This window comes from Varanus komodoensis, unplaced genomic scaffold (assembly GCF_004798865.1).
Source record: "Varanus komodoensis strain SLA01 unplaced genomic scaffold, ASM479886v1 scaffold2, whole genome shotgun sequence".
NCBI classification, from domain to species: domain Eukaryota; kingdom Metazoa; phylum Chordata; class Lepidosauria; order Squamata; family Varanidae; genus Varanus; species Varanus komodoensis.
In genome coordinates this window covers 18,515,608-18,538,694 of record NW_025335568.1, presented here as the reverse complement: position 1 = coordinate 18,538,694, position 23,087 = coordinate 18,515,608, and the positions used below count along the sequence as shown (strand labels likewise).

At 40.5% G+C, this 23,087-nt stretch overlaps 1 protein-coding gene across 1 annotated transcript in view; it reads left to right on the top strand.

Moving 5' to 3' along the window:
* Window positions 1–23,087, top strand: part of STPG2 (sperm tail PG-rich repeat containing 2) — a 209,759-nt gene that overhangs the window by 147,615 nt on the left and 39,057 nt on the right. The gene's annotated exons all lie outside the window — the stretch shown is intronic.

The following is a 23,087-nucleotide window of genomic DNA, read 5'->3' as shown; positions in this document are numbered from 1 at the left end:
ATGGGCAGAAATGATGAGCAGTGCAGAAAAAGCTACTGAAGGAAGGCATTTTCAAAATCACATTATTTTCAATGGAACATTATTGCTATATTAGGGTTAGGGGTGTGCACCAGGGTAGGGTTAGGGTTGGAAATATGAAGTGTCCTGGAATGATTTTGATGTTTGGATTGCGTTTAGAATGGGGAGAAATGATGAGCAGTTCAGAAAAAGCTATTCAAGGAAGGCTTTTTCAAAATCGCATTACTTTCAATGGAACTTTTGCCATACATTAGGGTTAGGGGTATGCATCAGGGTAGGGTTGGGGTTAGGAAAATGAGGTGTTCTGGCATCATTTTGATAGTTGGAATGTGTTTAGAATGGGCAGAAATTATAAGCAGTTCAGAAAAGTCTGCTCAAGTAAGGCTTTTTCAAAATCGCATTATTTTCAATGGAACATAACTGCTGTATTGGGGTTAGGGGTGTGCAACAGGTTACGGTTAGGGTTAGAAAAACGAGGAGTCCTGGCATGAGTTTGATGGCTGGAAGGTGTTTAGAATGGGCAGAAATGATGAGGTGTGCAGAAAAAGCTACTCAAGGAAGGCTTTTTCAAAATCACCCGCTTTTCAATGGAAATTTAGCCCTATATTAGGGTTAGGGGAGTGCACCAGGGTAGGGTTAGGGTTGGAAAAATGAGGTGTCCTGGCATGATTTTGATGGTTGGATTATGTTTAGAATGAGCAGAAATGATGAGCAGTACAGAAAAGGCTGCTCAAGGAAGGCATTTTCAAAATTGCCTTATTTTTAAAGGTACTATTTCTCTATTAGGGTTAGGGGTGTGCACCAGGGTAGGGCTAGGGTTGGAATAACGAGGTGTCCTGGCATTTTTTTGATGGTTGGAATGTGTTTAGAATGGGCAGAAATGATGAGCAGTGCAGAAAAGGCTGCTCAAGGAAGGCTTTTTCAAAATCCCATTATTTTCAAGGGAATATTACCGCTATATTAGGGTTAGGGGTGTGCACCAGGGTAGGGTTAGGGTTAGAAAAACGAGGTGTCCTGGCATGGTTTTGATGGTTGGAATGTGTTCAGAATGGGCAGAAATGATGAGCAGTGCAGGAAAAGCTGCTCAAGGAAGGCTTTATCAAAATCGCGCTCTCTGAGTGGAATGTTACCGCTATTTTAGGGTTAGGGGTGTGCACCAAGGGAGCGTCAGGGTTGGAAAAATGAGATGTCCTGGCATGGTTCTGATGGTTGGATTTTGTTTAGAATGAGCAGAAATGATGAGCAGCTTGCCACAGCGGGCACTTAGAGCCCTCTCTGTCAGCTTGCCAGCCAAGTCACCCAAGCTTCACCCCAGCAGTCAAGCATTGTATAACAGCGCACATATGGGCTATGCGCATGCTCAGAAAGGAGTAGCGGCCCCAGGCCTAAACGTCACGATCTGTGACTCATTAGCCATGATTCATCCGAGCTTTCACATGGCCAGTATGTGCCCTGCGAAGGAGATATATTTGCTTGGAATGGCTGTGTGTTTTTTTCTAAACTAAAACCTCAGTTTTAGTTTTTTTCTAAACTAAAGCCTCAGTTTTCAGGTTTGTTGTAGAGTCGGCACTTTGCAATAAATAAGTGGGTTTTGAGTTGCAGTTTGGGCACTTGGTCTCTAAAAGGTTCACCATCCCTGCTCTTGGGGCTTAGGAACATGGAGAAGTAGCTCTCTTGTGCTCACTTCTTTTCTGACCTCATCTCTGGCCAGCAGACAAGCTGAACTGATAGCAAGTATGCAAAGGCTTGGAAATGCTAGGGGACCCTTTCTTGGCTCAAAGTGTGCAAAGAATGCAAAGCTGCAAGTCATCTGTGCAGAAGCAGAATTCCAATTGAACAGCCAGAACGAACAGCATATGAACACTCAGTACGAGGCAGACTTAAGGTAGAGAAAAAGCACGCTGGAGTCTAGGGAGCTGAGCTGGTGAAATCTGACGGATTTCTACCTCCAAACCAGATTCATCACATGTCACCATGGAGAAGTACAAGCTGCCCCTTTTGTAAGGGAGCTGTTTGTTTTGACAGCTAGCTGTCAAATTCTACATCACTGCCACTGCCTCCTCCTCCTCCTCCTCCCCACACCCCCATCCCAGGACTTTCTGTGTTTTTTTCACAGGCCTTATGCATTCGCAATGACAACAACACTGAGGAGTTCCTTAGCCCTGGCGAGAACACAAGTCCTTCAAGATGCAGATAAAATTGGAGATTAGGTGATCGATGTATTTAAAACCAGTAGAAGCAATTCAGGTAGCATTAGCTAGTGCTTCTTTTGTCTGCCTTGTCCTAACAAATGGTACTGCCTTACTGTGGATTTTCTAATGGATCAATATGACTATGAATGCTTTTGGAAGATCTTTACCAGAGCAGGTTTATGGCCCCTAAAGTGCCCTCCCTCTTCTTTCAGCTACCATGTAAAGAACTACTCTGGCTGCTTCTTCAGGGTAGAAGTGACCTTGGAAAACAGGTTTGGAGTCTGTTCCAAGGAGTAAGAGGAGAGGACACTAGTGCTGCTAATATACAATGTATTCTGGTGGCCCCTCAGGCTCCTTCCTTCCCCCTCTAAAGCACCACAGTTAAGATGGCTACAGTTGGATGGCTGAGTTGCAAGGTGAAAAGACCGTAACAGCAGTCTTTGCCTCTGTTCTCCTCCCATGCTACATTGGACGCCCATTCAGAGGCTTTCCATGCATCCCCATTGGATTGTGCCCCTAAGTCTGTTTTGAAGGAGATAATAGCTCACATGCAAGACAGCCCCTTGTTTTAAAAACATGCACAAATCTGGATGAGCAAGCAGCATCCCTGGCACTTCCACTGTTACTGAACAATCCCTTGATTGGGTTCTTTGGTTAACTGTTACACAACCCAGCAGTCTGGGTTTGTATGTTGCATTCCCTGTTTGGGCACAGAAAGGCATGTATTATTGAATGGGTTCTTGTTAAGTAAGATTAATGATAATCACACTTTCCATTTTTTCAATATGTGATCTTGGAGGTTTTTGAGTTTTGTTCTTGGTGGTTGTGTCCAAGCTCAGAGGAATATATAAATATACATATTTTGATGTTTTCTAATTATTCATGAGTTCCCATGTCAAGCTGTATGCATATCAGGGTATCAGTGTCAGTTTCTAGGTCTCCATGTAGTCAACCTGATGTCAGGTTCTAGGAACCTGTTTGAATTCTTTAAGGTTTTGCAAGTTGAATCTTTCCACCTGCCCTAGTTTACCTGCAATAGCCTATGGATAAACTTCAGGTGAATATACAAGAGGAAAAATATTATAAGTATTTGTGACTAGGGATGTGCCACTGCTGGGAAGCCTGGCTTGTTTGAGCTTGATGGACTTTCCTTTCACTTCTGATCTTATGATTGGAAGGGGCCAAGTTCAGTTTTTTCTGTGGACTTTCATTTCAATGATGAGCTGTAGCCTCAGTTTTAAAAACAATGATAAGGAAATGTGTGCAAATCATGCTATTTCTGCTGTCTGGGCACATTTATGCAATCTGTGCAAATGCTGTGCCTTGGTACTGCATAGTTTTTGTTTCCAATTAGTGTGATTAGCACAAATTTCCCTAGTGATTTTTTAAATGCACAAACTCCATCCAGGCTTAGAACTGGTTTGACTCACACAACAGCAAGTTGGCATCAGAGCATGGCTAGCAAAGCGGAAAGGGGGATTAAATCATACAAATATTTTAGGTTTTAAGCTCCCTATTGGATTTCTCATGTATCCCTAGTGGTGACCAACGAAGCAGGGCCTTTAGAAATCTATTCTGCACAATTCTTAAATATTTTTATTCATCTTACTCTTTATACACTGCCCCATTCTCATAGGCTCTGGATGGTTATATGGTACCTTGTAATAGTTATATGGTGCCTTAAAGACTAGCAAATGTATTCTGGCATAAGCTTTTCTGAACATCTTCCACTTCATCAGGTTCTATGAAATTTTTGTCATCTTTAGAGTTTTTATGTTAATAAATATTTCACTCTCTTGTCCCATTTTGCATGACTCATTATTTTTACTGGACATGGCATTTTGCTTGTAGATTGAACAACTGTATTTCATGTTTGTCTTTTCACCTTAATCTCAGCAGGTAATATTTATTACATGGCAACTTTTTAAATTGCAGTGCTCCTCTCCTGCCACCCACTACCAAACCTGAAGATTCAGGTTGATGCTGAAATTAGAAGGGCTGAGTAGACGTGGTAGTGAGATAAATTTAAGCATAAATAAAATCAACATAGATGGGAGAATCTTATCCCTTATATGATTAATAATGAAGGATAGGAGGAATATAACATTAAGCTTCAAAGTGGTGTCATGTTTACAGTATATTTTAGAGTAATTTATGTTGTTTGCTAAAAACTGAATGCATTTTCTCAGCTGAATTGTAGCTAATAGAGTCCTAGCGTAATGGAAATTTTATGACAATGGCTCAACTAGCTTGAGGTATAATGCTTCAGCAGACTGACACAGAGTAATAATAAGTACAATCATTTTATTCCACCATTAATACCAGATCAAAAGGGTTAATAAATCAACCAATACAAGCCCTTTAGCTTGTTATATTTTCCATTAAGATGCCCATTACAAAGTAGCATAGTTGTGAAATTAGAATAAGCAAAGAAATAAAATTACTCAAAAATATCTTTTGGACATTAACTTACTGTAGTATATATTTATTGTAGGATTGATCAGAAATTTTGTTGCCCAGAAGTAAGGAAAGAAGAACACTTGAATATATTTTAAAATATAGTCAATACCAATGCATGATGATGTTCCCTTAAAAAAAACCTGAAATGGTTTGAGGAGAACAGTTTATTTTGTTTATTTTCTCCTAACACTTTCAAAATTAATTATTTACATTGTCACCCTTAGGCATGGTTTAGAGGCTCATGCAAGTAAAACTTTTCCAGTCAAATGGTAATAGTGGCAGTGGGGAGCGGAAAGTGTAGGTAGGTGTACAGTGTGGCAGCTGGATTCCTTCCCAGTTTACCATGGTTATTACAAGTCCATGGTTTGGATGATCAGAACAGTTTATCTAAACCATTTTTGTAACAGCCCTTCAGATTATGATTAACTTCAAGTATCCATATGAAAGTATAGGTTCTTCCTTATTGTCTAGTGCTGTGGTACCTATATCCTTTAATAAGTGAAAGGCTTTAGAACTACATTTGGTTTAGGAATTTTTTACTTCATATATCCGTGTACAGTGGATTAAAATACTATACAATTTAGATAAATGTGTAGCTAAACTATTTAGTTTACTATACTAATTACAATGACAACTCATAACATATTTCATTTGTGTGCTTTTATGACCTTGGTGAACTTTCACAACTGCATGAAATTAAAATATTGACAAAAGCAAGTATAATTAGAACAGTAAAAAGAGGGGGACAGAATGAAAAAATAGAGACTGTAATAGCTGCAAGGTTAAAAAAATGAAGACCTGCAATTATAATGTCATTCTAGTTGTAATGTAGTTTTCAGAAAGGTTAGGAAACTAATGTATTGCAAATGTGTTCAATAAGTTATTAACTTGCTAGGATGGGAAACAGAGCATAATATTAAGCACCAACAACAAAGCTGAGCAAAATGGCATCATCTTATATTGTATTAGCATCTGCTCAGAATAGGGCTGGAATGTCAAACTTTCCCAATATATTACTTTACAAAGAGTATGAGCTGGAGAAGTGGTCCAGCTATCAGACTTGGCCCTGTGACCTGCAAGGAATAGTAGCTGAGCTGATCTGTGTCCTATAAATTGTTCCTTTCCCAGCAGATCAGTGTTGTTATTATTATTTATAAGATTTATATCCTGCTGTTTTTCCTTTCAAGGAAGTTAAGGCAGCTTACATAATCCTCCTTCACCTATCAATCTTATCCTCACAACAACAGTTCTGTGAGATAGGCTGGGCTGAGCGTCTGTGACTGGCCCAAAGTCGTCGTTGGCTCCATGCTGAGCAGGGACTAGAACCAAGATCACCTGAGTCCCAGCTCCACACTCTTAACCACAGCACCAATAGGAGGAGCTTCTGATAAGCTGGCCACCCATGTCTGGCTTGATATAAGAATATAACCTAAAACAAGAAACACCTATCAAGTTAACAGTCTCTCTAATTGTATAGTTAGTTCTGCTTATCCCAGAAAGTTGATTCCAAGCTGAATTTTTCTCTTCCCTTCCACACCAGTGTTAGATCTATCGTGAGGGAGGTTCACACTGGTTTTGGGCCAGATGGCAGGAATGCCAGATGCTGTTTAATGTGTCTGCTTGTTTCATCTTGAATTGAACCACTGGCTGATTAAATGACACTCCTCCCTCTCTGACCACCTCCTCCCCTGTTCCACAGTATTTCCTCCAGAACCAGAGGCAGTCTGGTTCTCACCAGCCACTTGAGTTTGGCAATGTGTGAGGAAACTGGCTTGGGGATGAGAATTGGTCTGATTTTCTCAGCTTGGTTCCTCAAACTAGAGCCCACCGTTCTCTGCCTTAAGTCCAACTCATGCAGTGTTTTTGCACAGGCATCCAACAGGAGCCATGTCCAACAGTTGCATATTAGATTACAGTTATGTAGGTATAACTAGTAAGGTTGGCTTGTGCTCATGCTGCCTGCATGTCTGCTTTGCAAGTGAGTTCTGCTTCTGCACGTATGACTTGTGGACTTTGCGTTCTTAGGTCTGCTGAAAAAACACAAATGACATTTCACTTTCCTTTAGAAGCACACTGGGCAGTCACAGCCGCCATGCAAGCAGCTGTTTCTCCTACTGGGCTGCCCCTAAACAAATTCTGGTTTTGTGCTTTTACTTGGCTCTTCATCTGCTACTTGAGACAGAATATCTGAGTGAATTGAAATCTATTGCCCGTTGCAATTTCATATTTTAAGTTGATAGGCAATTCTGAATAATTCCAAGCAAGCTTTCTTCTGTGTTCTTCCAAACAGCTGAAGTGCAAAAGGCAAGGGAATTTACTGGCCATTGTTTTTTGGTACACAGTTTTACAGGAAATACTGTAGCCATATTATTGCAAACAACATAGAAGCTGACATGCTGGGATTGCAGTGCTATTTGCTTGGTTAAGCTTTTATGTAGTGTTTTGAATGAGACTTATAACCACAATAGTGTAAAGTATTTGGGCAAATTGTGCTTGGAGCAATGCAGAATTGTATATTTTGCTTTCCTTATAGTGTGTTTATTTAGATTTGCAGCTCCTCATCTCCCAGAGGGTTTCGGGCAGGTAACTGTATTGCACAGATATATAGAAAGGCCTGTTCCCTATTGGGTCACAGTCTATAACAGTGAACTGAATGGGGAGACAAGCACAAGGGAATAAAAGGAAAGACGGGAAAGTACATAGTTATAGAGGAAAAAATACAGCATTTTCCAACCTCAGCTGTATTTTTCAGTTCAATTTTTTAAAGTTCAAGGGATGATGATGATTTGTTTGTTTCATTTCCGTACCGCCCATAACTGAGGCTCTCGGAGCAGTTTACAATCAGTTTCAGACATCTTGCAATGCCATTTTGATACTATTAACATGCTGTAATTATTCAAGTATCAAGCTTTGTCTTCATTTCCAATCTTAGAGCTTCCAGCCAACCAACCAAAGAGCTTTGGGAGCAGTATAAGTAAATCAAATGCTTTCATTTATTAAGGGCGAAATCCTATGCATGCTTAGACAGAAAAACTTACTACAGCTCACAGTGTTCCCTATCTAGGATCGCACCCTCCATTTATAAACATACTTCAGTCCAGCGTGTCCTCTTCTGTTCATCATCCAGCCAGACCTTTCTGCATCACTAATAATTTTTTCCTCAGCACTCCTTAGTTCTTCATCTTAGTACTTTTATCGTAGGCAATGAATTTTATCTGAGGCTGTATTTTGAACTGTGGGAAGAAAACTGCTTTTCTCCATATGTTTTTGGCAGCAGCAGCTTCTCTTCTCCATCCCTGTCTCCTTCTTTCTTAATTATATTTCTATACTTCCCAATAGTTGAAACTTCTATAATGCTACATTACTCATCGTGGCTGGGGCTAATGAGAGTTTTAATTCAACACATCTGAAGGGCACCAGGTTGGTCAATAAGATTGGTTTTATCCACCCCTTTATTCCCACAGAGACAAAGGCATGGGCCAAGGACTTGCATGCATCACAGTGCTTCACTCACGTATGCCCGTGTTTTGGCTTGATCATGTGAGTGAGCAGCTGAGATGATTAGGAGAACATTTGAGAGGGGAGAACTCTGTGGCCGTTCATACAGAAGAAAGAGGATGTTAAAGAACCTTATGCCTTTGTGTTAGCTTGAAAGAAAATGGTTGAAGCATGTAGTGGTATATTGAGACCTGAACAGGGCCCTGTTAAGGGTGCTTGGCAAGCTGATTTGGTCTATGGGTCTCTAGGTGCCTATCTGTGACTCAAGGCAGGACTCTGAGTCATAGTCATAGACATATAACAAGGCCACATGGCAAATTTTCCTTCAAAGAGAGCTTGGAAAATGAAACTTGTCCAAAATGCAGCACTAAAGCTCTTAATAGGCACTGGGTACATTGAATTACTTGTCAATGTTTATCTGGTAGCTGGGTGGGGGAATGGCGATGGGTTAGTCCATTCCAGTTGTGCCCTCTTGAGTACTTAGTTCCCTACCAGCATTGACTTTAGGGTCAGGGAGGAGGGCTTGCTATGGTCTGTAGGAATTCTACGCCCTCTTAGGGTTCCTGTCCATTCAAGTGCTGATCCTGGGTGCTTATAATTTGTGCTGGGTACTAAAGGGTAGTGTTCTTATCTGCTTGCTTATAAACGTAAAGGGAGCATATTTTCTAACATTTGTCCTACAATGGTTGAACTGCATGGCAAATGGAATGAACATGCAAGTCTTGGAGAAGCAGCATTTATGGGAGATAGACACAGCCATAGAGGAAATACTTTCATCTCATCAGGAAGCAGTACTGAATTCATTGGAGATCTACATCATCAAAAAGGATTATTTAAGTCAAACCATTTTAGTTGAAAAAGATGAGATCTAAATAATTTCTCAAGTGTACAAATCACATTTTGACACTGGAGATTTCAATATGTCTTTTGAGGATCCTTCCTTCCTTCCTTCCTTCCTTCCTTCCTTCCTTCCTTCCTTCCTTCCTTCGTCTTACTCATCAGTAGTGTTTGTAATCAGAAACCCAGGGCACTAGGTTTCTGACTTCCTTTCAATGTTTTCCTTTTTCATATTTGAGGTTGTTTGTGCACTGCGACTGTGAATTGCTGATTAGTGCATAATATTATGAAGGTGACTGGTTGGACTGTTCAGTGTGATGTGCTGCATTGTATCCTGGTTCTTTAAGAGGCAAGATAGACAGCCCAGCTTGAGCAACCCATGAGGGTGTATTGAAATGAACAGTTTTGCTAGTCCCACTGGAGGCTTCTGTAAGTGAGGGGAAGCTGTGAAATTATGCTTCCTGGTACTTTGTCCTCTGCTGCATCTTCATAACCTGCACCTTCATAACCTCTTAAATGCTGAATCATCTGCTTTGTGGAGCCCATTGCATTTATATAGGGTTTCCCGACAATTTAGACATCAACTATGATGTCTTCTTGAACCCTGGGCTTGTGTTTGAGCAAGTGGCTTGACAACAGTGATATGCAGATTCAGCATAGTCAAATTCATTTATAAAGTCGATTCTAAAACATCAACAAAAAGCACCTCTTTCTTTCCCCTGTGCTATTATAACTCATCATCATGTTTGTTGGGAATGGACCTGAATGGAAAAATGTGATGTGAACAGCAAGCTAAGAGCATCTTCTGGCCTGGGAAAGACAAAGGTATGGCAGCTCTTCACTCCCCTGCCTTTTCTCCACTGCTTCTTTTTCTCCACAAATGTGCGGAGTTCTGACCTTGAACCTCAGTCTTGGTATGCAGAGAGCAGGAGCTATAGCTCAGGGACGCAATTTAAACCAATCATAGGCAAAACAGCTGGCCATTCTTACCACTTCTTGGAAGGGTGGGTGTATATGTGCACGCACATGCTTTAAAGGAACTCTGCAGTTAAGGTCATGAAAGGGCAGTCCATGCTAGAGATCAGTGCTGATTACAGGTTTCTGAGGGCCCCTGAACAAGACATGCTGCATGTCTCCCTTTCTTCAGTGAGTCAAACTTCTTGTTACAGTTGTCACTGCTTCTCAGTCTCTTTCCCATCAAGCTACCACTTGGTTGCTTGACAGGCAGGGACCCAGTGAGCAAGCAGGCAGTGCAAACCATTGCCTTTCCTTTTCATCTCTTCCAGAACAAGATGCAGGTGAACAAGCAGATTAAATTGTGGACAAGGAGGAGCTACTCCAAGGAGTTCTTGTCAGTGGGCCTCTAATGGGGTGTGGGCACTTGGCAGTTGCCCGACCATACCTACCCTTGCAGGCCCTGGCAAGCATCACAGCATTCACAACATTCAGCAGGATGTTGGCACTCTGCCACATAGTTAGCTAATCACACATTAATGAAGCCTGTGGCAGAAATCTGCCTTTAGCAAAGCATCCCATTCAGTATTGTGTTAGCTGAAAGAAGGTCTGTAAGAGAATGGATAGCAGCAAATACTTTTGCCCCAAGGAGAGTCAAAGGATTGTATTCTGTTCTACACCTTCAATTTTATTAGCTTCCAAGCAGTAAGATAATGTTTCTGCATAGGACTGCCAAGATGTGGAATGACTCACAACAAATTATTCAGCATGGTTCAATGCAGCCATTTTAACCACAGTAGCAATATAGAGAGGAGGGGGAGTGTATTGAATCTGATAAGTCTCATCATTTTAGCTTGTCTCAACAGCGGATGATGTTATCCTCATAGCCACACTGTTATATGACTGGGAACAGCAGCATGCCCTGGACATCTTTCAAAAGCTCAGTTATTTATTATTACAATGCATTGGGAAAACCAGGACAGAAAACTCAGAGGAACAAAAACCAAGTGCAGCATAACTGGGATTTGTCCCTGGTTGCTCAGCCCAGGATTCTTCTGGCGACCCAGGAGATGCTGCAGGCCAAACCACTCATTTAGGTGCCTACTGCAAAAGTAATACTATTTGTTCCAGTTAACTCCCATGTCCTGCTTGTGCTAGGCCTTCTGATTTTCCCCTTGACTAGACAGCATGCAGCATGCCAATCTAACAGAACAGCACAATTTTAATGAAAATATATATTTGGATGAATGTAATATAGGAGCATAACTTGCATTATTACGTACATTTCCATGACTCATAGTGTGTTTCTTGGATAATGTGGACGATTGTTTCAAAGGACAGTAGAAGCAATCCTCCCGAGTGTGACAGGCTTTTGGCCATCTAGCCCAAGCCCATTTCACTCAGCAGATCATCTTGTCCGTTTTCAAATGTTGTATTCTAGAGGAAGGGAAGGAGTGATGTTTTTGGAGCAGCAGGTAAACTGAAATGAAATGATTTTGTAAGATCCTTAGATGATAATCCCATTCATGCTGACACAGAAATAAGTCCCACTATGCTCGGAGGGGTTAGGAAGTACATTTAGGATTGCAGCCTCAATTAATTTTCAGGATTTGGTAGAATAATTCGCAAGGGGTAATTTTACTAGGCAATTAAATTCAATGCTGGACTAACTTAGTAGAGCCAAACATTCAGCAAGTGGCCTCATTTCTTCTTGCCTTGTGGTATCCTTCTTATCCCATGGGCGTTGACTTCTTTCTTGTGCTCCCAGGATTGCTCATTGGTCTAGCAACCATTCACATAGTTTCCACTCTCTTTTGTCCTTTAAGCATGGCATTGTGGTTACAGTATTGCAACAGCGGAGAAAGTATGGGATCCTGCCTAGATAGGAAGCACTCATGGAATAGTGTGTGAAGGCAGTCGGAAGCCAACCTAGGGCTGCATTTGCACCAGGAATAGCCAGTTGCTGGCTTCTGCCTAGTAAATAGTGTATGCTTGTGAAACCTGGATGTTAATTCAAAGTCAGGTATTATAATTTTGAATACCAGAGTTGTCTTCCTGAATTGGTGGTGGTGGTGAGGATTCTCCTTTGTTACTATTCTTACCTGAACGTTATGGAACATTATGGAAAGCTGTTATGTCTTACCTGCTTTATTGTTTTTGGTTTTGTTTGTTTCTTCCCCTTTTGTTTTAATTTATCTAGAAAGCTTAAGGGAGGAAAGAATACAGTGGTATTAATTTACATTTGAAGGTTTTATAGCAGCTTGTTTGCTATAATTGCTATCGACATTATTAAGTAATAAAAGTTAGAGCATGTTTTATTGATTACTTTGTTTCCTGAAATACCTATAAAAGATATTTAGCTAAGATTTATATCCTCAAATAGCCCATTTATTTCCAAATAATTATCAGTGACTTTAAACGTGCTGCTGCTCTTCATTGCTATAATGTTGTCCCCCAATGTTCTGTGTTTAATCCTTCTACTTACAGATATAAAAACCAGTTCTCAATATTCCTTACAGTGACCAAAGCTCAGTTCTGTCACTGCATGGTAATACTATACCAAACCTTACCAATCCAGATGGTAAGAGTCACTGAATATTCTTCCATTAAAAAAATCAGACTTCCAGCACATAGAAAACATGGCAGATTTGTTTTAAAGAAAGGGACCTTAACTCATATGAGCACCCAACCTTGTAAGAACATAAAAAGAGTCATGCCAGATTAAACCAAAGGCATGGAGTTCAATTTGATCCCTCATTTGTATTCCATTCCCTCAGTTAATAACCAGGTAACTGATAAGCCCACAACCAGATCACGAGTGCAATAGCATACTTCTTTCATATATCGGCAACAAAACTTTAAGCTCACTGTGGTAGTAAATGGGCAACCAGTGCAGTTCTTTGATCAGTTGTGTAATACGTACACAGCAGGATCTTTCACTCAGCATCCTAAACTGCTGTGCACACCTTCACATAGAGCTCTAAACCTATCTGGAGGTTTCTAATGTGTGAGTAATTGTGACCAGGCTATCTTAGTCCAAGGAAAGGTGTTGTTGGTACGGTAACTGAAGCATTCTTAGTCACTGAGGCTTCTTGAGCTTACACTGATAAAAATATATCAGTGTGAATCCTAAAGTTATGAAACTGCTTCTTTAAAGGAACTGCAACCTGATCAAGAACAAGGAAAAAACATGGTTCCTAGACTGGAGAATGACTTGTCCTCAAGGCTTTTGTTTTATCAGGATCCAGATTCCGCCTGTTAACTTTCATCCAGCCCATCGCTGCACTCATACTCTGGATATGAGCCTGCATGGCTTCACCCAATTCATGTATAATAGTGTAATAGAGCTGGGTGCCATCAGCATATTGATGGCAGCACACTCCAGATCCTCTTAGTGACTGCTCCCAATGGACAGTGGCTTCCTGTAAGTGTTGAACAGCACGAGGATAAGATGGTATCCTGCGGCACCACATTGTATAACTGACAAGGCTTGAATCATAATAACTCAGTGTTATTTTCTGAAACTGTTCAGAACAGAATCATCATAAGACAGTTCCCCTAAATCCCAAACCCATGGAGAGTGCTGAGGAGGATACCATGGTTGAGGCACTAAAGCCAGCTAAGAGACTAAGTAAGTCTCTTACTTACAGGCTCACAGTCCTCTAGCTACCCCCACTTCTCTTGCTTGTCCTCTCAATAAATGTGAGCCATCAGGGGGACCCAGTCCCATAACCAGGTCTGAACTCAGACTGATATATGTCAAGACAATCTATTTCCTCAGTCAAGAAAGCTGAGGGACAGAGTATCCTAAGAAATCTCTGTCACCACCCCCCACACCCTTGTGATACAATAGGAAACATGTATGGAAAGAAAATGGCATGGCTTTTCTTTATTCGCCTTGGTATCACCTATCCTAAGGGTAATAAAGCAAGAGGAACAGTGGCTAGAACACAGGAGGAAGAAGACTCATGCTCAGTGTCACCCCGTGGAGCTTTTCCAAATGGGTCATAGCCTGCTGCAGTCTGGATCAGGGAGAGAACTGGCAGAACCCTCAGTGTAACATTGTTTGAAGCCATCATGACTTGGACGCTATATTTAATACAGTTCTGTTTGTAGAGGTGTCCAGCGCACTGACTGCTTTAGGGGTTTTTGGGTGAGTTTCAGTTGTCGAGGTCCAAGGATGTGGGCCCCAGTGGCCAGACTGGGGTCACCACTAGTGTACTTGATCCTTGTCCTTCCTGGCTTATTACACCTGTTGCCTGTTTTGGTCCAGGAGGTTGCCAACTCCTCACTGACTGAGGTGGTACAAGTTTTCAAATGAATCAGTAGTTAAGCTAATTCTGAAAAAGCTTAACATGCACCCACATCTTTATCACTGTCGTCCACTTGCTCACATCCCTTCCTAGACAAGGTGTCCTAGTGCATGGCTGCTGGTCAACTCCCATCTTCAATAAAAACAATTAATTGGATCCACCTCAATTTAGTTTCAGGCAAGGTTTTAGAATAGAAACTGTCTTGGTCAGCCTATGGAATGACTTTTGCTGTGAGAGGGACAAGGTAGTGCAACCTTGTTGATTCTCTTGAATCTCTGTGCAGCTTTTGAGACCATTGACCATGGTATCCTTCTGGATAGGTTGTCTGAGTTTTGAGTTGGACATAACTTACCTGGATGGCCAATTCCAGAAGTGGTGCTAGGGGCTTATTGCTCTGTGCCTTTGCAGCTATGCTATGGGAAATCAGAAAGCTTATCCTCCATGCTGTTCAGCATCGACATGTGATGGAGATGTGGATTGCAGAAGACACTCAGCTCTGTCTCTCCTTATTTTCCTAGGTATTTTAGTTTTTCAGTTCTGTTCTTTTTAAACCTGTTACTGGATTTTTAAATCTTTACACTGCTTCTGGTTTTTACTTTGATTGTATACTGTAGTTTTAGACTTTTAAAAGTTTTATGTTTTATTTTGCTGCATTTTATGGTTTTTATTGTTGCAGAGAACTTTAGCTGCAGGGTACTATAGAAATGTAAGAAATAAATAAATATTTCAATAAATATTATGGCAGAACCAAAGTTAAGTGGAAGAATTTTGAATGCTTCATTGGAGAAATATGAGTATTTACAATATAACATTAAAATAAAAATATTGTAGCTTGACAGAAAACTATGCCATTTCATTAACAATTTTTTAAATATCAGTTTAAAGATACTTAGAATCTTATAGCTGCATTTGTTACCTTCCAAAGTTAATTTATGCAATCTCAGTTCTAAATATTATGGTTTTAATATGCTTGTCATGTTTCCATTAGCATTACATTTAAACCCCTCCGAGTACATCGTTTTCTGTGGATTGGTTACATAACATTTTGCCATTAAAAACAGAAAAATATGGAAAAGGAAGGAAAAGTGTTAAATCAGAAAATAATAGTGTAATAAACCAAAAGCTGGTTAGCTTGAATATTACTATACTCCCAAAGCATTTTGGAAGTCAGCATTCTGCTTCTTTTTGAATAATGTAGCAATTAAATAACCCTAAAATCTTTTCTGCCCTGAAGGAATGGAAAATTATGTTTCATAGGAACATGTGAATTACGGACTGTGACTCTTATGCTCTCATGTCAAAAGACAAATTATATGTTTGCCGGTATTGCCGTTTCTTGACCTTAGTGGCAAAGGTTGACTGTTTTGCTTTTTTAATATCTTAAAACTGCTTAGTTAGTATAAAATATTGCAAATTAGTTGTATATTACCATTAGTCATTTACTTTGGAGTTAAACATGCACATGTCTGGAACATAGTTAGGGCTGGTTGTTTAGGTGACCATTTACATCTTTAAAAGTAGCTTGTTTGCACCATTTGGGTTTTTTTTATAACTTCTTACAAAAGGGAGTATTTGTATTTCCAAATGCTATTCCAATTAGGATTTTTACAATGTAAATCTCTTGTTTTAGAAGATGGATTATGTTAATATCTTTGCTGTGGCTGTTACATTATCTAAATTAAGGGTTGGGGGAATGTATATAAAACCATTCATCCTACTGATTGTTGACTAACCTGGAACAGCTTTCACTATGAATTTGGGATATTCTTACATTATATGTGATGGGCAGGAAAACACCAAGCAGCTGTACCAATGAAAGCAACAGAAGGATTCTGTGCAGTACCACCTGTTATGTCAATGCATATGAACTGGGATGTCAGCTTCAGTGTGGGCTATGACATTGCAAAGGATTCTGGGGTGCACTTCTCAAATCTCACATTGTTTCACTGGTAGCCCAACATCCCTAGCAGTTGTTTCGTTTGCTTGTGCACTCGGGCTATATCTGTTGATAATACTTGATTTTCATCACCTTTCTTTTACATTGCCTTTAAATGTCTTCCGTATCCTGGAAAAGCAGAAAGAGGCTCTGTGTGTGGGAAATAAATTAATATGTTTGTTATTTTGGAATTTACAGTGTTCAATGCATGTGTCTAGACCAAGAATGACACTTGTTTATATGGAGTATTTAGCACCTCCAATTGATTTCTTTCGGAAATAATAAGCAAACCAGGGCTTTCCCTGTTTTTCATTTGTTCTGCAGCAGCCGTTTTTGTGGCCCACCCCCAAGCCAGTCCTGAAATTCAGGAGATTGCCCAGAATGGCCGTGTGCAATGCACAATAGAGGGGAAGGCCTGTTGCTAGTAGAAATCAGTGGAAATTCCAGAACTCATCTTGCAGAACTGTTCCTACAAGGGGCTCTCTGGACACAGAGCTTTGTTTCGATTGAAGGCTTCTTCAGTGTTACTGAAGAAGGCTGCATATTCTGATGCCAATGATGTTTGAAACTACAAAACATACTCGTATCTCCCATTTTTCCATTTTGGCTTGATCAGGTTAATCTTCAAGCAGGAAATATCAGCAAGATGGTCCCTGTGCAATCTTACAGTTTGGAAAACCAGCAACATGATTTCTGCACATTCTCTCAGAAGTACTAATTAAGTGGGGCTTAGCTAGTACTTCTGTATGCATAGCTGCAATCCTCTGCATCTTTTCTGAGAGTTTTTTGTTGTATACTCATTTGTAGTTACTTCCGAGAAAACTTGCATTTTGCTTAAATTTGGGATATCCCAAAATAACAAGGCATTCACTTTTTAAAAGTAAGTATATGTGTGAAGAGACAGTGACAGTATTAGTAAAACCTTGTTGGCTAGAGGTAGCTCTGAGATAAGCAGTGAGTGCCAGTTCTAAAATGAGAGGCTTCTTTCCCATTATTTAACAAGGCTAGATATGGATGTCTTTATTTGAGTTCTCCTTTTCTTGGATGAACTGTCTTGATGCAGCTTTTATCTATCCCTGTTTCATTAGAATTTACTTGTACAATGATCAACTTCAAAGGATGTTCACTTTAAAAAAAGGAATCCTTTTATGTGGGTTGTGGCAAAAATCTCAACATGGGATATTTTCATAGTTTTACCTTCTTCTTGTCCCTGGATTAGTTTTGAGATGGGCCTCAAATAGCAGTGCAGACAGATGAGAATAAAGCAATGGCAGCTTTCATAGATGGGTTGCAAGTCAGATCAGCCATCAGATAAAGCAGATTTAGATGAAAGGGCTGGAGGAAAGTACAGAATCGGAGCCAGACTGAAGGCTGAGTTCCAAGGCAGTCAGAGAGTGGGCAGTTTTCATGCTCAAGGGTGTAGTTTGAAATAAGCTGGTTGAACTGTGATGGTTTGCAGGGCCTGGCTTGGAGTGTCAGCTGACTCTATTCAGTATAGAATGGAAGCCTTGAGTTCACTCTTTCCTCTAAAACATATTTTCCCAGGCCTCCTGACAACCCAGAATGCTGGTAGGGACACTGGCTGCTGCTGGCCTTGGCTGGAGACCGGGAGACACTGATTTTGACCCTCTATACTATGCTCTATATTTCTTACCCAAACCTAATTCTCATGAACGACAGAACTACAGAATTCATTTTCAAATAGGGAGCATATAATCTGAGTGCAACTTTATGCAATGAGAAGTTGCATTTACTGCCCTGGTAAAAGCTTGTCTGGAACAAAGGAAGCTGTCCTAGACTGAATTGGACCGTTATTTTCAACACAGACTGGCAGCAGCTTGAACTGACCGGGTTTTCAGATGAGACTCTTGCCCAGCCCTAGCAGGAGATGGCAGAGACAGAACCTGGTACTTTCAGCACACAGACACGTTCACTATCACTGAGCTATGACTCCTCCCCGAGCAGATGGTACAATATATTCTGGATCGTTAATATCAGCATTAGGTATATTCATCTTGACAGTATCAAAAAGATAGCACTAAAACTAGGCTTCTGCCTTCCTTTTGCTTAATTTTGGGCTTCTTTACTTGCTTCTCAGTTGGCTACCATATAAGCTTGTCTCCTTTTCCCCACGCCCACACTCCTTGCATAAATCTGCATAACCGGAGTGTTCCTTGTGACGCCTGGGTGCACGCTATTGCTCTGTTGAACTGACCTTTCAAAATACCTTTTGACGAAGCTGAGCTGCTGCAGCCTTGTGTGACAGTGCAGCTATGTATTCGCATGCAATCACGCAAGAGGCAAAAAGGCACGACCCGGGCCAAAGAGAACATACAGAACGTACAGTGGTAGGCCTGAGGGTTGCAGCAATATTTCTGTGCCTTTACTCCTTGTGTTTCTGATTTGCTTTTAGAAATCAGCATTTAAACCTCAAGCATGAGATGGTGGTTTATGCAATAGGATCAGATGCAGGTTAAATTCCCACTGTTTGCGATTTCAGTGGAAAGTATAGGAAAAAATATTACTGGGTTATCTCAGTGACTCTGTGTAGTTATTAGGAGCTGTTCTATGCTATTTGTTCTGTGTAGCAGAATCTTTCCCTTTAATATTAGTCTCATTTGGAATGAATGTACAGCTATTTATGTAGCATAGCTGTTAGTGAAGCTATATTGTACTGTCTATATATTGATTTTCAGCAAAATGCTGATACTTGGTTGCATTGATTGGTTAAAAAATCAGCAATCAATCCCTTTTCTCTCTGCTATTATCCATTTCTTACAAAGGAGTCACCTAAGGACAAGAACTGTTGACATGTTCAGGCTAAACTGAATTCTTCTGCAATTCTACTTTTTTAAATGGCGCAAGGGAGGCAGAGCACAGAATGAGGAAAGAAACTGTTGTTGATAATTTTGTGTGCCTAATGTGCATGCTCTAAATAGTGTTCTTGATTGCTAAATAATTTCCTTTATTTCTTAAAAAGCATGACAATGCACTGTGTACGTGAACCCCATGTTCTCAGAGACAATCACAAATTGTCCTCCCCCGGCCCCAGCTCTCTTTCAGCTGCTAAGTTCATGGTATGAAATAACGTAGAAAAAATTACTGGGAGGAAGTCTTAAGATTTTGATGTAAATTACACCAAAATTGTGAAGTACTTTTGTTTAAGCCATTCTTTGTAAGATAAATTAAGGTTCTGAAGGGTTTGAGTAGATGAGGCTAATTATAACAAAGCTATTACTCATTCAAACCATACCAAATAATGGCTTAATTTGTTTTACTGTGGATGCCAGTCTCAAAGAACTTTAAAGTTCCTGTCGCCTACTTCCTTACCAGTAAATAGAAGGAAGCCTTTGAAAAACCTTTTCAAGGACTGTTCCTCATGGAGCTTTCTTACTGATTTTAGTTTTGTATTGGGGTTCCTCTGACAACAGACCACTTGAGACAGTTTACGTTTTTCTCAGTATATATAATTCCAAAGCATGTAGACAGTTAAGATGGAATGCCAATCCATTGTTTACTGTCACTTGAGCAAATTTTAGGCTCATAAACTCCCTCTTGTCCTTCCTTCCTTCTCCTTGAACATTTCTGACTTGCTTGCTTCTGGGAAACTATGTTTACAGGCCAGATATATGGTTTGCGCAAACCATAGTTAGCTTGCAAGCCAAAACTGAAAGTGACAAATGATGGGTCCTAATTCTGGTTGACATGTAAACTTTGGTTTTCCTTACTGTGCATGTTAATTTTGAGTTAGCCCACTTTGGACCTGTTTGCACAATATGACAAACAACAGCAGTTTTTTAAATACATTATTGTATCTCCTTACCCCCATTGCGTTTTATTTTATTTTTATTTTTGCCTTACATTTAAGCCATCCTGAGACTACAGTAAGTGATGGGCTAAAAAGTTTTAATAAGTAAATAAAAATAAATTGTGGTAGTTCAGCATAGTGCATTTGATTCTTGGTATCAGAATTTCATGTTAGTGTTTTTTGGTATCACAACTGCTTTGGTACTGAGGCATCATCTGAACTGCATCTGCTTTGGTACTGAGGCCAGAACCATGGAGCCACTTCACAAGAGCAACCTGTCAGAGGCGTCCCTACTCCTTCCACCTACTGCCTAAAGATCTACTTCAGAGAAGGAGCACTGGGGACAATTGGCTGGATGGTGCTGGGAACACCATCCAGTTGATTAGGCTGTTGATTCGGCTGTTGCTGCTGCATGCTGGAGTGGTGAGAATCTGTTGGACAGCAGCTGTTGGTTTGGGACTGCGTGCCTCCTCTGGCTTGTCGGAGGAGTGCACTTTGTATATCCCATCTTGAGAACTCCTCTTAGGTGAGCCAGAGTGAAAAAGGCAAGTGGAGACAGTGCTGCCTCTCCCTCATTGTCATGCAGTAGAGTCCCTGCTACTGGGATGATGAACTTTGTGCTGGGGCTTTTGGAAGGGGAAGAGAAGGAATCAGCCGGGTTGTACTGCTCCTTTCTGCTGTGCTGCCTGGCAGATTCTTGCCCTAATCCTGGCTTGCATGACTGTGTGAGAACCTTCCATCTAGCAAGTACGAAGAGTGGCACCCCACAGCTGATGGCACCTGCCAAAGCCCAGCTGCTCCTCATACCTTTTGCCCACGTATGGGAAGGACCCTGCTCATGGAGGGGTCAAAGCATCTTTCTGCAGGGTTGCCCAACCGATTTCCTCCCTTTTTGCCTGAGCCTGGATTGGGCACTCCCTCTGGTTCTAGCAGTCCTCCAGTGGAGCAAGAGGGGAGTGGACCTGACCAGTTCCTTGTCATCTTACACTTCAGAGTACAAGCTCTATTTGTGCAGCAGGGACTGCTTGATAGCCATAGTGAATTCCTCCCCATGGTGCCTCCTGAAACACTGCCTGGAGGACCAAGAGGGAAGAAAATGGCAGATGGGAGGGGAGTTACCACAGTAAGCTTGATTGTCTTTCAGAAGCATCTGTGCAAACATACCATGCATGGTGGAACCTGGCCTTTTTCTGCACTGCTTCCATTTTAAGTTGCATGTGAAGGTTCATTTTTTCTTTCATGTGTGGATTAGACATTGACCAAACTCACAAATTCATAGAGGGGTTAGGGTTAGCATGGCTTATTTCCCTCTCCTTGATTGTATGAACCTGCACAGTGCTTTTGTCATTCTTCCCTTTTCAGTGCTATTTTGGAGGAAGCTAATCCAAATGAAAATGAAGTCTAAAATATAGTAAGAATGGAACAGCTAAGAGGCATTTTCTAATGCTTGTCAGTAGACCCTGCCTTTGGGCATTTTCACGTATTATGGAGAAAAAAACTTGGATCATGTACTGTTAAGAGGAAGCTGTAGTAATTATAGCTCTCTGCCAAGGTTATCCATACTATGATTTGCTTGCTGCATTTTTACCACATATTTTTATATAAACACTTAAGACATCTTAGTTACACATATAAGAGGTGCATTTTATGAAATGATCCATAAACAACACCTTGCTAGGGCTACTGGCAGCTGTTTTTTGCTGCAGGAAAACACAGTATTTAAGTTCTCCTCTTTAGGGTGTGAATTCTCACATAGTAGAAAATGATGCATGTAAAGTGAGATGTGTGACTATATTAGCATTTGAACATTGTGCATGCCTGTTTATGTGACATGATTATAGCGATGCAGGAAATCCAAAGGGCAGGTAAGTTTTTTTATGAATGGCCTGGAGGCAGTCACTGGAAAAGGGCATTCTTTGCTCCCCCCACCCCCAACACCTCTCTAATAGATTCAGCCACGGTGTCTGTACAATTATATACTGTGGAAATACTTTAATAATGAGTCCAAACTTTGAAGTCAAAGCACTGTGACGATTTGAATAGGGTTTTTAATACTTGGTATATTTGACATCTGTGAGCAAATGACAACTTGGGTCATGCAGGTCTGATTCTTCAGGAACTGTGTCTGCATGTTGTAGCTGGTTCTTTCCTCTGAGAAAGGTTTCCAACAGGAGATCAATTCAGTTGTCTGGCAGTGCAAACTTGAAATGTCAAGTAAGGTACAAATTTCCCTGTACACAAAAGTTAATGTACTCTCTATCTTCTTCAGAGATACACTTGTCATTGTATCCATCAACATGTGCTGTAATAAGGCTGTGAGCAGCCTTGTGGCTTTTGACTTAGTGATCCTGAGAGATCTTGGTGTTGCCTCCGCAGTATTTTTATTTATTTATTTAGCCTGCCCAGGAGGCAGTTGGGGTGGGGGAAATACATTGATGCAACATTTCTAAAAAGAAAAACCTGTTTGGTACATACAATGATATTAAACAAGAAAATGTCTCAGTTTCTCAGGAAATGCCTCAGCACTGGAAATAGGATAATGACATACACTATGTTGAATTAAAATAGTTCTAAAGCCAAAACAAGCAAACTATAGCTGAAGCAGATTCGATCCTTGAACTGAATTTTAATTACAATGATACATTTGCTCTGGTGAGTCTCCAGTTCTGCAGTTGTTGGAGCTTCTTCCTTTGCTTTGGAAGTAGATTAGATTTAATTCCCATATTATATCCATCATGACACAGCAATTGTAAAAAGCGCTTTCATCATTTATCCACATTAGCAGAATATTCGCACCTTTGTGGCTACACTTCTCTGAAGTGAACATTTGAATTTGATTGCTTTCAAACCACTGCAAATTGACCACATCCGACTTGAGGAAATTCATTGTGGATGCTTCTCTGATTGACAAAGAGAATATGAAAGCAAGAATAAATTGGGAATTGTATGGGTACCTTAGAGATTTGATCCTCTGTATACATAAGAAGTGAATGCATGATATAAATGGTACATATTTTGCTTCCACAAAACCATATTTCATCTATTCTGATGTGTGAAATCTTGTGTATAGA